The 15131-nt window shown below is 46.4% G+C and overlaps 1 long non-coding RNA gene across 1 annotated transcript; it reads right to left on the bottom strand.

The window, feature by feature from the left end:
* Positions 1–1012: 1012 nt before the first annotated feature.
* LOC123407775 lies at positions 1013–1525 on the bottom strand. The gene is made up of 2 exons (XR_006612669.1): positions 1359–1525; positions 1013–1096 (listed from the first exon to the last, which is right to left on the bottom strand). It is a non-coding gene; the product is annotated as an uncharacterized LOC123407775 (long non-coding RNA).
* Positions 1526–15131: the final 13606 nt, after the last annotated feature.

Consider the following 15131-nt stretch of genomic DNA (forward strand, 5'->3'; position numbering starts at 1 on the left):
ATCTGGTATACTAATGGCGCACCAAGTAGTGCGCCATTAGTATAGATCCCGGTGCGCCATTAGTATAGATCCTGGTGCGCCATTAGTATAGCTTATGGTGCGCCATTAGTATGCCTCCCACGGCCATATTTACCCATATGCTCTGCCTTACTAATGGCGCACTAGTGTGCTTTTGAAGTGCGCCACTAGTGTGCTGAGTGATGCGCCACTAGTATGAATATTAGGTATTTATTTTATTTTTTCTGATATTTGCACAGATTACAAAACATATTACTCCACAGAATATAGAGAGCACAACATATAAACAGCAGATTTATCGAATACAATAGAAGATTAGTCTCCGAAAACAATTCATCATATTAGTCTCCGAATTTAAAATACCGAACAAAGTTAGAACATTACAAGTCTCGAGACCGCGAGTAGCGAGTTTGTCTTCACATTACAAGTCGATATCGATCATCTAAACTACCATCACATAGAAGAGAGCTGCGGTCATCACAAGAAAGACAGGCAAAATTATCTAAAGTACAACAGCATCGACACCAAGCATGTTACCGAAGCCGTGCGTGGAGAATAACATTCGCGTCCTTTGCGTGCTACCCCTGTCCTCGTCTTCTGCCACCTGTTGCGGAAAGGTGAGGAACAAATTATGCTCCGGCAGGAATTTGTGCTTAGTTCAAATTAGCGTACGGCACGATGAAATCACTTAGAAAGAAAAACTAACATTGTGAAACAAATGCATATTTTGGGAGAACCTCTACAATAAAGAAATCATCCAAAGAGCTTTCATCAAGAGAAAAGCATAATTAATGATCCCCCCTAGGCCACTACTACTTTATGTGTTGGACAGCAAATCGTACATGACAACTGACAAGACAGTAAGATGTGTTCGATTTTATCAATGTTTGTAGGCGACATGGTGTATGATGGCATCAAGAATATTCATACTCGTGTCAAATAAATCATACTGAGAACAATCGATTTACCTCTGTGATAAACTTCCTAGATCTCCGCCCAATCTTTGAACTTGAATCAGAGTCTGATCGCTTGGGTTTCTTTGTTACTCGCTCTTCCATATCATCTTCATCTCCATCATCTTCAATCATTTTGTATTTTGTATGGAGGTCAGATTTGCAGTTGGCACTACTATGCCAAATAACCATTTTGTCCAAATAAATATTTCTACACCGCAAACTTAATTAAACAAGTCAGAATGGAATTTCAAGGCCCATAATTCAGAAAATGTAAAGTTTCTTTACATTATCTAGTGAACACAGAAAAATTTGAACTATCTTCGCAAATCAGAGCACTCTATAACATGCAAAATTAAAATTAGTAGAAACAAGGGAAATATTTACCATCTTCATCACCAAAGCCTTCAAAATCTTCCATATCATCCATGTGACCCATCTCGAAGATGAGCAATCAGGCAATATCACTGCTCACAACACAATTTTGCACCAGAATTATCCCAAGCTGAAGGGAGCAGATAAATACTCTCGTGGACTGAAGAAAAAGTACAACTCATATCAAAATGTCAAAGTTTGCATTTTGTTTGAGATTGTTAATTTTACCCAGGAACTCTAGCAAGGTGAATAGAACCGGCCAATCATACATCAGCAACGCTTTACCAATTTATTCCCTAATGAACACCTAGAAAACTCAGAGCGGTTCTTATCCCATTGTGGCAATTGTGTTTGTTTGCTAAAGTTTGCAATGTAGGTGTGCCAGAAGTTGCCGCTCTTACTTTGAATCGCCATTCATGTGATTTGATTTTACTTGGTGAAATGAAGCACACGGACTGTAGCTGATTCGCCGAACGCCACTTGAAGGAAGAAACACTTCACACATCAGTTTCAATACAATAGGACAGCTTTATAAGCAAGGAAGAAACACTTCACACATCCATCTAATCAGTTTCAAAACTATTTCAAATGCCACTGTAAGTAGATGAGCATACAGGTGACCAGGAGCATGTAGGTGCCACGATAGGGCGTACTTACCAATTCTAGTTTCAGCATTGCTAAATACAGTATTAAACTTATTTTTGCATCACTAAATCAAAACTAAGATGTGGCGAGAGATGCTATAGATATGTGACAGCCCGATGCCGGCGTTCCAGAAGATTCCCCTTCTATACCGTTCTCGTCGTGTGGTTGTTTTAATTTGTCGCGTCATCATCGCATCATGCGCATCATCAGCATTGCATCGGCGTCTCCATTGCCGCTAGTTTTCAAAAGTTGCATCCGTTGTTAGTTGCCGGTTAACGTCGTTGTTCGTTGCGAGCCTGACCGCACACGCACGCGCCCGCGGCACCGTCGTAACTCTGTTTTTCAAGCGTGTATAGAACTTTCTCCGATTGAGCTGTAATTTGTCGTGCGGCATTATTTTAATATAGGTAGGCCGCCCGTCAAGTTTCGTCGTGATCGGAGTCCGTCTGGTACCGGAACGGTCGACCGTCGCGGCACCGTATTCGGTCTACCGTCGGACGTCTGTCGGTGTTTTAAAATTCATGCCGCGCCGCCCGTTCTCCCTCTCGTCTCCGGATATCCCCGGCCGCGTACCCATAGCCACGTTCGGAATCGTCTGAATCCGACCGTACGGTTGGATCCGGAACGCGATTCCGGTTAACCGAGCACCTCCTTTCTCTATAAATACCCCCCGGTGCATTTAGACAGCCTACCACTCTCTCCTCCTCGTTTTCCGTGCAGCCCCACCAAACCCTAGCCTCCCAGCGCCCCCTCTCCCCTCAGCCGCCGCGGCCCGCCTGAGGCCCAGATCTGGCCCTCCCGGGCCCGGATCAGCAATCGCCGCCAGCCGCCGCCTCCCTCTCCCGCAGCAACAGTGCCCGCAGCCCGTGCCAAGCCGAGGAGCCGAGGTGCCTCCTCGGCCCCGCCTCCGGCCGCCGCTTGCCAGCGCCCCTCCCCTCGCCGGCGGTCCCGTGGGCCCTGCCCGCCTCGTGTAGACCCTCCTCAGCGCCGCTGCCGCCTCGGCCCGACCTCCCTGCTAGCCATGGCCCCGAGCTGCAGCGAGCCGCAGCCGCCATTTCCGCATTGCCGGCCGCCCCGGAGTCTCCCGCGTGAGATCCGGCCGGCCACCCCCGGATCCAGCCGCCCACGCCCCGTTCCGGTCCTCCCCTACTGCGCCTCGCCGGAGCTATGCATCGCTGGGCCGCTACCGTTCCTCCTGTCCAGCCGGACGAGGAGCACGACGAGGGGACGAGCCCGAGCGCCAGCATCGTCCCGCTCACGTTGACCGCGTCGCCCGCGGCCCAGCTCGGTCGCCAGCAGCCGGCCCATCGGCGCCAGACCCGCCTCCACCAGCCTCCCCTCACGGGCCCGAGGCCCACCGAGGTGAGCTTATCCCCCGCCCAGCGCATCCTTTTGCTATGTTGCGCCACTGTTCGGCCCGTTAGTATATTTAGGAGTTTTCGGAATTTATTTAAATTCCAGAAAAAAAATAATGTATATACGAACGCGCGTATCTTTTTATCCGTAAGTCGGAACGAGGCGTATTTAATATGGTTTTGGGGTAGCTTCGCGAGTAGAACACGATTTCACAACTTGCATATTTGTTTGAAGTTGTTTCGCGTGCCTAACGCCTAGTTTAACGTGCTGTCCTATTATGTTTGTGTCCCGTAATATTTTCCGCGCGTGTTCGTATAGCTCGAATGTCGTATTAGTAATGGCTACGTTTTAGGAACTATTTTTCTGTGTTTTTTAGAGCGGTCATTTGTATTTTTACGTGTAGGGATTTGCCGCTAGTTTATTTTCCCGTATATAGGTGATTGTCTCGCATTAATGTGTGGCATTATTTTGTGTTGCAAACCCCACATATTTTATATGTTTCCGGGGTAGAAAAATCTATTGGATTTTTCTATGCAATTAGTTTTAATTTTTGAGGAAGTTGGTATCAGACCAATACCGACCTAGGAGCCCCCTTGATTGATCGAACTTGGCCGAATCGAGTCTAGTGAAAACTATTTGAGTCTTAGTTATATATCGGAGAGTAGGATTCTTTTTTTCTCCTCTTCTATGCTCTGGTGAGGAATCTTGACGTAATATTTTAATTCTACCCCTCTTCTCACTCAATTTTTTTTAGGATCACGCGGATATTTTTGAGATCTATATGATGCCGATGTGACGGAGTTCTGTCTTGGTGCCTCCTATCTGCTTTAAGTTTCAGGGTAGTTGAGATCCAGGGGATTCTCGAGCACATCATTATCATTCAGATTTCTTAGTATCTCAGAACGAAGGATGTTCGTAATTGCCTCAATACTAGTAGTGACGAGATAACCCCGATGTCCCCAGTACTGGTGCAGATTGTTCGGGAGTACTGCCATACTTTGTATCATTGTGATCACGAGGGTCTGTTGTAGATGAAGGTCCGAGATTCTGGTTGTGTGTTAACAGATGTGATACAGGTGACGGGTTAGTATAGGAGTTGTGTGATTATTACTCCTTGTATCCGTGTACCAGATTGCATCACCAGATATTTCGGGAATTCATAGGTGGGAATTCAAGTAGTTACTTATAGGACATTCTTCCAACAAATGCATGATGTTAGGTTGGGGTTCGACATCTAGTGGATTCGTTTGTTCACGGTCGACTTACAGCGGTACACGTTGTGTCTTAAAGAGTCCTTGTAGCTTGCTACGACTTGGGGACGCTTCGTATGTCGGGTGCACTACCTTGCACTTGATGGCTACTGTAAAATAGAGCCCGTGCGATCCTGTCCACGAAAATATCGGACGAAATCTTTCTCATGAGTTTGTTCTGGCTTGCTTCATAAGCCGCACCCTTTGTTTTGTTGAATGTGGTAATGCAAGTTGCTTCGATGTCAAGCGGTGACTTCAGATCTTTTCTAAGCAGTGTTCTCATATTTCTATGAGAGTGATAATCCTTTTGCTTAATCATTTGTCTTATTAATTCTTGTCAACCGGAGTCGTCATGTTAATTCCTTTTTAACTGGTGTGCTTCTCTTTACTGAATTCAATCCTCTTTAATCTTTGCAAGATCATTCTCTCATTTTATTCCGGAGTTCATCTCATCTGTCCCAAGTTGTCTTTGTTTTTTCCCTGCCCTCCCACCCTTTTCTTCAGTGATTGGATTTTCATCCAAGAGTTTTCTTTCATGTGCTTCCGTTATCTGTTCTTTTCTCTCTTACCCGGTGATTCATTGTGAATATTCTCAGGAGTCGAGTTCATCATTTCTTCATTTTGTTCCTTTCCGGTGAATTTAATTCAATTGGCCGTGTTCATGATATCCTATTCATCCTTGTAATTCTTTCTGATGTTGGAAATTCTTTTAGCCTATCTTGTTTATTAATTCCCCTCTCTTCCTATCGGGAGTGTTAAAGATATTTCAGAAGTTCTAATTTTCAATCCTTCAATTACTTCGAGGTGCTAACCTCATCTAGTTTTCTTGTACCGCTGCAATATCTCCCGTTCTAGTAATCTTTCCAACGGTGGTTTCTTTGAGTGGGCCCATAACCCACAGGTTCTTCCCAGGATCTTTCCTGGCTCTTTTAATCTTTTCCCGGAGATCATTAGTTATTTTAACTATGACATAAGAATGATTTCCATCAGTCATATTACTTCGTCAAGATCTATTTGAATTAATTCTCATATTGGTTCAACCTTTCATTCTTCTTTATTCCAGAGTGTCTCAGTAATTCTTGGTGTTGTTCTCGTCATCATTCTCAGCTTGCAAATTCGAAGGAGTGTTTCTCTCAGTCTTGCTCCATTCTTGTGAGGATTGTCATTTGAGCTTCGTGGCATTATCTTATTTGCTCGAATCATGAGTAATCCCTTTTGTGCTATCCGGTGCATTTCTGAATTGTTTCATTCTCGATTCTCCGAAGGCCATCATTTCAGAAGATTCTTCGTTCTCAGCTTTCAGCTTTCATCCTCAATTATTCTCAATTGTTGTCTCTTTGTTCGTCTCTAGTTTATCCGGTGCCTTGTTCTAGTTTTCTATTAGCTGGCTCATGAGCTTTTCATTCTCATGTATCTCCTTTAATTCATGGTGTTCCCATGTAATTGTGAATTCTTACCGGTGCTTCCTTCAATTATGCTTAAGGTGGTGCTTATCTCGCTGCCTCTTCAAGATTCTTTCAAGAAGAATAAGTGGTGTGCTAAATCCGTTGGTTGTCATCAATTTAACTTGATGAAGGGTAAGCATAACATAATTCTTATTCTTGTTCTTCCTTCTTCCAAGAGATTTCAATTCTTCTTCCGGAGTGGCTCATGATATCAATTCCTTTTCTCTAGTGTTCTTATCTTTCTTTTCCGGAGTTCCAAGTTTTCTCAAGTATCTCTTTGTGAGGCTTCATCTTAATCTTGGCAAGGCCATAATCTTATTCTATTCTACCTTCATGTCGTTGCATCGTTCATTTGTATACGGAGGTCCTTCATGGTGGTTCATCAAGGTTTCAATTCATTCTCAAGTATTCTTCAAGATTCTTGTTGGAGAACCTCAAGTATCCTTTCTCTTTCATTTCTATGTGCAATTGTTCTTCCTTTATCCTTTGAGGTGGTATTATAGCATTCTTGTTAGTGTAGGATCCTCGAAGAGAATTCCTTTCAAGAATGAGATAATTAAAACCACCAATTCTATGGTGATGAGATATTTTCGACACATGATTTCTTAATTGACCTATCTTGGTTTGGATTTCACCTAAAGCTTTTCCTATGGATTGTTGCTATCATGGTGCTTCCCATTAATCCTAGTTCTCAATGTACCCTCTTGGTGTATGAAGTTTTCTTGTCTTTGCTTTCAACTATCCTTGTTTCTTTTAGTGGTTGTTTGTCACCTCATATTTGTTGAGATGATTTTCATAAGCCCACTACTATCTTGTTCTTTTCGTTGTTGGTTTTCCAACTACTCCGTCTATTCTTCTATCCGGAGGCTCTTCAATTCTATTGTGATGGTAGTTGTCATTCTTTTCTTCATTCTCTTCTTCTGCTTGAGCTAGTTCATATTCTATTGTTCCAGAGGCATTGTGATATTGCTCTTTTGGGTCAATCTTGTTGTTCTATCAAGATCATGGTGTTCCCTTGTTCTATTTAGTTGTTTGATATTCATATTGTCTAATTCTCTCTCCTTTTCGAATTTTTTGCCCCTTTTTCCTACCGAAGTGCTGCCGAAATTTTCCGTGAATTCTTGCTTGTTTCTCATTTTGCTCCTCATCGCCTTGCAACCTTCAAGGATCGTTGGTTTCAATCGTTTGTCAAAGAAGCCACTAAGTTTTAACCTCTTGTTCTTTCTCATCCTCTCTCCCTTTCATTCTTGGATCTTGGGGCGAGATCCTCTTGTAGTGTAGGAGAGTTGTGACAGCCCGATGTCGGCGTTCCAGAAGATTCCCCTTCTATACCATTCTCGTCGTGTGGTTGTTTTAATCTGTCGCATCATCATCGCATCATGCGCATCATCAGCATTGCATCAGCGTCTCCATTGCCGCAAGTTTTCAAAAGTTGCATCCGTTGTTAGTTGCCGGTTAACGTCGTTGTTCATTCCGAGCCTGACCGCACACGCACGCGCCCGCGGCACCGTCGTAACTCTGTTTTTAAAGCGTGTATAAAACTTTCTGTGATTGAGCTGGAATTTCTCGTGCGGTATTATTTAAATATAGGTAGGCCGCCTGTCAGGTTTCGTCGCGATCGGAGTCCGTCTGGTACCCGAACGGTCGACCGTAGCGGCACCGTTTTCGGTCTACTGTCGGACGTGTGTCGGTGTTTTAAAATTCATGCCGCGCCGCCCGTTCTCCCTCTCGTCTCCGGATATCCCCTCTACACGGCCGCGTACCCATACCCGCGTTCGCAATCATCCGAATACGACTGCACGGTTGGATCCGGAACGCGATTCCGGTTAACCGAGCCCCTCTTTTCTCTATAAATACCCCCCGGTGCATTTAGATAGCCTACCACTCTCTCCTCCTCGTTTTCCGCGCAGCCCCACCAAACCCTAGCCTTCCAGCAACCCCTCTCCCCTCAGCCTCCGCGGCCCGCCTGAGGCCCAGATCCGGCCCTCCCGGGCCCAGATCAGCAACCGCCGCCAGCCGCCGCCTCCCTCTCCAGCAGCAACAGCGCCCGCAGCCCGTGCCAAGCGGAGGAGCCGAGCTGCCTCATCGGCCCCGCCTCCGGCCACCGCTTGCCGGCACCCCTCCCCTCGCCGGCGGTCCCGTGGGCCCTGCCCGCCCCGTGCAGACCCTCCTCCGCGCCGCTGCCACCTCGGCCCGACCTCCCTGCTAGCCATGGCCCCGAGCTGCAGCGAGCCGCAGCCGCCATGTCCGCATCGCCGGCCGCCCCGGAGTCTCCCGCGTGAGATCCGGCCGGCCACCCCCGGATCCAGCCGGCCTCGCCCCGTTCCGGTCCTCCCCTACTGCGCCTCGTCGTTGCTGTGCATCGCTGGGCCGCTGCCGTTCCTCCTGTCCAGCCGGACGAGGAGCACGACAAGGGGACGAGCCCGAGCGCCAGCATCGTCCCGCTCACGTTGACCGCGTCGCCCGCGGCCCAGCTCGGTCGCCAGCAGCCGGCCCATCGGCGCCAGAGCCGCCTCCACCAGCCTCCCCTCACGGGCCCGAGGCCCACCGAGGTGAGCTTATCCCCCGCCCAGCGCATCCTTTTGCTATGTTGCGCCACTGTTCCGCCCGTTAGTATATTTAGGAGTTTTCGGAATTTATTTAAATTCCAGAAAAAAATAATGTATATACGAATGAGCGTATCTTTTTATCCATAAGTCGAAATGAGGCGTATTTAATATGGTTTTGGGGTAGCTTCACGAGTAGAACACGATTTCACAACTTGCATATTTGTTTGAAGTTGTTTCGCGTGCCTAACGCCTATTTTAGCGTGCTGTCCCATTATGTTTGTGTCCCGTAATATTTTCCGCGCGTGTTCGTATAGCCCGAATGTCGTATTAGTAATGCCTACGTTTTAGGAACTATTTTGCCGTGTTTTTTAGAGCGGTCATTTGTATTTTTACGTGTAGGGATTTGCCAATAGTTTATTTTCCCGCATATAGGTTATTGTCTCGCATTAATGTGTGGCATTATTTTGTGTTGCAAACCCCACATATTTTATATGTTTCCGGGGTAGAAAAATCCATTGGATTTTTCTGTGCAATTAGTTTTAGTTTTTGAGGAAGTTGGTTTGCGTGATATTTTGCCGTGATGCCCTTTTGTTTATTTCGTACAATTTATTCCGTGCTCTGTTTGATTAAGTTGTCAACTAGAGATTTGATCTTGGATGTTTAGACTAGCCCCTGGTATTTTTGGTTGCAATAGAGATGCATGTTTAGGTGTGTTTTGATTGCTCTCAAGTTGCTAGAAATAGTACTGATTTGGAGGAGCTGAAATATTTCTAAGTCTGGAATCTGTTATATTTTGTTACTGTCTTGTCTTGCTTGCATCTTGTGATCTGTAGCTCTTTTGAGGTTGGTCCAATGGAGTAAGTTGTAGCCCTTGTGTTTCTCTAGCATGACGTGAAGTTTCATGCCATTTGGAGTCCTGTAGCTATAGGTTTTGCTGCTGTCAATATTTCTTCAGATCGAAAACTGCACTTTCCTAAGGTGTAATTTTCACTAAGTGAAATAGTGTGTGAGATGCCATTTTGTGTCTTCTTTTCCTAGTGCTCCTTGCTGCCATGCTAGTTGTTGTTGGTTGTTTATAGTAGTGCTTCTTGCCCTCTTTCGTGCGATGTCTTGCTTGAGCATAACGGAGTTGTGTAGTCGTAGTTGTGGGGCGTAGAAAATGCTATGTGGCTGATTTTGGCAGATTGTAGTGATTTCTTGTTTTGCTCGTATATGTGGATCCGTAGCTCCGTTGTGATCGTGTCCTACATGAAACTTTCTTAGAGTCTTGTGTAGTTTCATTTTCTCTTGCTGGTTGCATGTGTTGAAGTGCTCGTAGCCGCCGTTGCACACATTTTGCATTCATGCCATCATATCTTGCGGTGCTTGTATCTTTTGATCCGTAGCTCCGTTGGAGATGTTCTCTACGTGTAGATTGCTTGCCTTGACGCGTAGAATCACGTGAACCTATTTGTTTTGCTGTTTAACAACTAATTAAAAGCATTAGTTCAGATCTGGACAGAATTGTAAATTAACATGTGAGGTCGTTTCGGAGATGCTATATGTCATTTCCGACCTCATTTAAAATGTCTAGATAGGTAGTTTAATTTCCGCTTCACCTCTTGCCATGTTTAACCACATTTAATATTGCCGTGTATCTAATCGGGATAGAACTAAATAATTAACGTGGAGTTTTCGTCAATATGCAACTCGTTGCATATTGAACTTCACTTAATGTGTAGTGTTTGATTGTGTGAATTGTCATGTCGTGACTTATATATATTCAGCTGTTCATGCATCGTATGTGTTGTGCATCGTGCGGTGAATTTTCGATTGTTGATTTGTGTTTCCGGTTTGCTTCGTCACGATAGAGTTCCGTAGCGTGTCGGATTGTGAGGACCCGTTCGACTACGTCGGTTTGTCTGCTTCACGGAGGCATTCTTCTTCCAAGCGGGATCTCAGGCAAGATGATCATTTCCCCAGATACCATTACTATCATTTCCATGCTAGTTTTATCACTGGTGGAAAAAGGGCCTTTGGTCGCGGTTCGCAACTGCCATTAGTCGCGGTTGCGCAACCGCGACCAAATAGGCGCGACTAAAGGCCCCCCCCTTTAGTCGCGGTTGCTTAAGAACCGCAACTAAAGGCCCGTCCACGTGGGCGCCAGGCGGCCGTCGGGGCGGAGGACCTTTAGTCGCGGTTCTTCTGGCCAACCGCGACTAAAGGCCGCCACAGGGTTTAGCCCCCCCCCCCTAAACCTGTTTTCTGTTTAATTTGTATTGTTTTATTTCTTTTGTGCTTTATTTTAATTTTGAAGGAGTTTCACATATTCTACGGTACTACATGCATGCATATGAATGTACAATTTCAAACAAATTTGAAATTAGAACCAAAAAGAATTCAAGAGGAATATACAATATATATTCAATATCATCGGATGACCATATACAATTTTGAACAAGTTTCCATACATAATTTAATGCATATAAAGTTCTACGTCCTCGTAATGGTGTTCTCCTTTACGATGGAGGACTTCCCTCCTGAACCATCCAGCTAGTTCCTCTTGAAGTGGTCGGAAGCGAGCTTCTGGACTAAGCATCACCCGGAGGTTATTCCTCTGAGCATTGGTATCACTCGGAACCCGCTCAGAGGTGTATCTCCGGATCATCTCACAGACATAGTATCCACATAGATTGGTCCCCGCTGGCTGAATATCCCCACCATTCTTAGCCTTTGACCTTTTGAATTCTAGCTCTTTTTTGAATTCACCGACCTTTGTATCTACGAACCGTCTCCAAACCCTACGAGGCAAAGAAAATTAAATGAACAAGAGAGTTATTAGTTACTTGATATTAGGAAATGAACGAAATAGGCCAATCGATATAGAGCGCAAATGAATGAAAATAATTACTTCTGCAGCATTCTTCTCATGCCGCCCCAAAGCTTTGGATCCATATTCAGAGAGTCGTGGACGAGACATTCTGAGGTGTCAACTTTAATTACTAGCAGAATCCAGTGGAACCTACGGACACGGTACATGCACAGTACGTCATGCATAACTCATCGATTAGCCGGCCACATACCATGCATGGAGTAAACAAAAGAGAATGTGCTCAAGACAGAAACACTCACCCAAAATGGTAAGGAAATAGAATATCACTTTTGAGTTCCTGCTTTGTAAGAAACTGCCACAGGTCTGCCTCCATGTCGGCGGGGTGATGCTCCAACACATATCCATTAACGATGTGTGGGTCAATGAACCCAACATCATGGATGTTCCTTACTCTGCATTCCTTAATCTTCATTCTGCATGTATAATAGCGGACACAACAATATAGTTACGACATATATATAGTGCAGGCAATATGAACGAGATGGGGTAGAAATAAATCACTTACAGAACGTAGCAACTGATGATAGATTTGTCGAGCTCGCGCAGATTGAAAAGCTGGAACAATTCACTCAGATGAATTTGTACATAGTAATGTTTGAAGTGATGCTCATATCTAACTTCCGCATAAATATATTCTTTGGCGTTTTTATTTTTTATGTAACCCTTGTACCATTTCAGCAGACCTTTCATTTGTGGAGGTAGATCCTCTTCCTGCGCAGGCTCGATGAGAGGCCCATTCTTCACATATGTAATTACTACCTCCTTCACTGGCGCCTCATCAAGGCCTAACATTTCACGAAGAGTAATACCTAAGTTGGCCGCTTGTTCTCTGGCACTCGTTACAGTCAATCCATGTGCTGCCGCAGCTGCTATGATATCGGGGTCATCCGGACCGGCGGCTTTCACTATAAGCGGGGCAATCGATTGTTTACTTTGTTCCCCGAGCTGGGCAACTCGTTTCCCGCTTTTTTTACTTTCTAATTCCGTTTTCTCGGCCTCCTCCAAGGCTTTGTTCTCCTGGTTCTCTGCACGCTCTTTCTTCTCCTTCAACATGAATGCCTGCCTACGAAGTTCACGTGCATAGTCGTCAGGCAGATTCTTCGCGGCTTGGGACGGTGTGCTCAAAAATGACTTAGCCCACTTCTTTTGCTCATCAGAAAATACTGGCTTGGGCTCGGGCTCTCTTTTCTTCTTGCAGTCCGCCTTCCATTTCTCATGATCAGCAGCCGCCCTCGCGGCAGTTTCCTCGGCACTACGTTCCCAAGGCCTTGTGGGGAGAGGCTTCAGTGATGGCTCCGGTACCTTTGTGGTCTTAGGTACATAAGGGTCCGGGTTAATAATCCAGGACTGCTTCTGCTTCTTTGCCGGAGGTGGATTGGGGGGTGGCGTCTGATCACCCGCCGGACGAGGACTGGGGGCGGCGTCTGATCACCCACCGGACGTTGTGGACTGGGGGGCGTCGGCTGACGTGACGGAGGTGTAGGTGAACCGCCACCACCACCACCACCACCACCGCCACCGCCACCACCACCACCATAGGGGGGTGGACTTGTTGTCCTTGGCGCCTCGCCTGGAAACTTGATAAACTTCTTTTGCCATAGAATGAAATGGCGCTTGACATCTCCAAGTCTTTTCTCCCCTTCAGGTGTAGCAATGTCAATCTCCAGGTCCTCAAACCCTTGGACTATGTCCTCCACCGTGACACGAGCATAGCCATCTTGAATGGGGTTGTTGTGGTGGAGTGCTCCAGGTAAACATGGTAAAGCACTGCCGATGGCTACCTTCATGGACATGTTCCCGATAGGATAATACAGATGACATTCTTTCATCTCCTTTATATCGTCCACGGGGTAGCGAGGAGGCTCCGGTGCAGTAATTTCGACCACCAGAGGCTCCGGTGCAGTAATTTCGATCGTCGGTGCATCTGCACCAGCTGGTGCGGCCTCCGTGGAAGCCACGCTGCTTCTCCGCTGCTGGCTTCCGAGATCCGCTGGATGATCTTCATGCTGCGCCCGAGCTACATCTCTTTCGGCTAATAGTACACTCATGGTTTTCTTCATCACATCCATTTCCGATGCCAACCGCGCCACAACATCTGCTTCCCGATCCATCTTTCTCTTACGGCTTGTGTAACCGTACGGGTCATCGTTCTGGGGGAACCCTATTTTCCACGGAATGTTCCCCATGCCTCGTACACGTCCTCCGTGTTCAGGATTCCCGAGGGCTTTTGTCAGCGCGTCGTTCTCTCTGTTGAACTTGATCTTCCCCTCTTGAGCATCCCTCATTGCGTCAATAAGGGCTTGGGTGGGTTTAATTAATTTGCCCCGGTAAACACACTCCCCTGTCTCCGGGTTCAGCGTTCCCCCATGCCCGTACCACCAGCTTTTGGCCCTTTGGTCCCATCCCTCCGTACCTGGACGGATTCCTCGCGCCCTCAGCTCGTTCTCCATCTTCTCCAGCCTAGGCACCCAAATGCGATACCCTCCTGGCCCCATAATATGATTGTACTCCTTCTTAGCCGCATTTTCCTTATTTCTTTTCGATATTTGAATGAGAGGGTGTCGCGGTAGAGCGCGAGACGGGGCGGCAGACGACGGCGTCACGGAGAGGGAGGCGAGGACAACACACATGTATAACCCTCGCCGCCCCCTCTCGATCCCAAAAAAAAACACCGCGCGCATCGCCGCCCCCCTCGCCGCCCCCTCTCCGTATACTTTTTTGTTAAAATGTTCATAGTTTAATTTTTTGTCAAAATGTTCATAGTTTAAATGTTCCTGCAAATCAGCTCATTTCATACGTTGAAGGTTTTATTTTCCAAATTCCCTACGCTTATAGAGGAATTTCAAGAATGGAAAAATTTCTAACCTATGGAACAACATTTTCTAACCTATGGAACAACATTTGAACATTGTACAAACAAATTTAAAAATGTCATGAATCTTTTTTGAATTGTTGGATTTGTTTTTCTCAAATGTCACATACATCTTTTTAATGTTTCAAAACATTTCTTATATTAGGTAAAAAAATATTTTTTACATTGTATAAAATATCTTTGAAAATGTCCGAAAAACTTTTTTCAAGGTCGTGCAGGGGAGCTATGGCGGCGACCCCTCCGATGAGGATTTTTACTCCGGTGAGGGTGGGCGGGCGAGCGAGGCGGCGCGCGCGCGGTGGGCGAGGGAGGCCGGTGATAGCGGCCGGCGGCGCCGTACGTGGGCGAGAGGGGGCGGCGTCGAGGGCGAGGGCGACGGCGGGCGACGGCGGGCGGCGTCGAGGGCGAGGGCGACGGCGGGCGGCGTCGAGGGCGACGGCGGCAGGCCTTCGGCACGGCAGAGATCGGAGAAGACGAGAAGAGGCGACGGTTCGGGCTTGTATTTATAGCCCCCCCCTTTAGTCGCGGTTGGGGAGGCGACCCGCGACTAAAGGGTAACCTTTAGTCGCGGTTGGTCTGGCCAACCGCGACTAAAGGGTTTTTGGCGGGTTTTTCGTTCCCGCGCCCAACGACCTTTAGTCGCGGTTGGGGAGGCGACCCGCGACTAAAGGGTAAACTTTAGTCGCGGTTGGCCAGGCCAACCGCGACTAAAGGTATTTTTCAAAATACTTTTCTTTTTCAAAATCTCAAAAATACAAATAATATATCAAAAAATTCAGAAAAATAAAACTAATTC

Source organism: Hordeum vulgare, chromosome 1H (genome assembly GCF_904849725.1).
Source record: "Hordeum vulgare subsp. vulgare chromosome 1H, MorexV3_pseudomolecules_assembly, whole genome shotgun sequence".
Lineage (NCBI taxonomy): Eukaryota > Viridiplantae > Streptophyta > Magnoliopsida > Poales > Poaceae > Hordeum > Hordeum vulgare.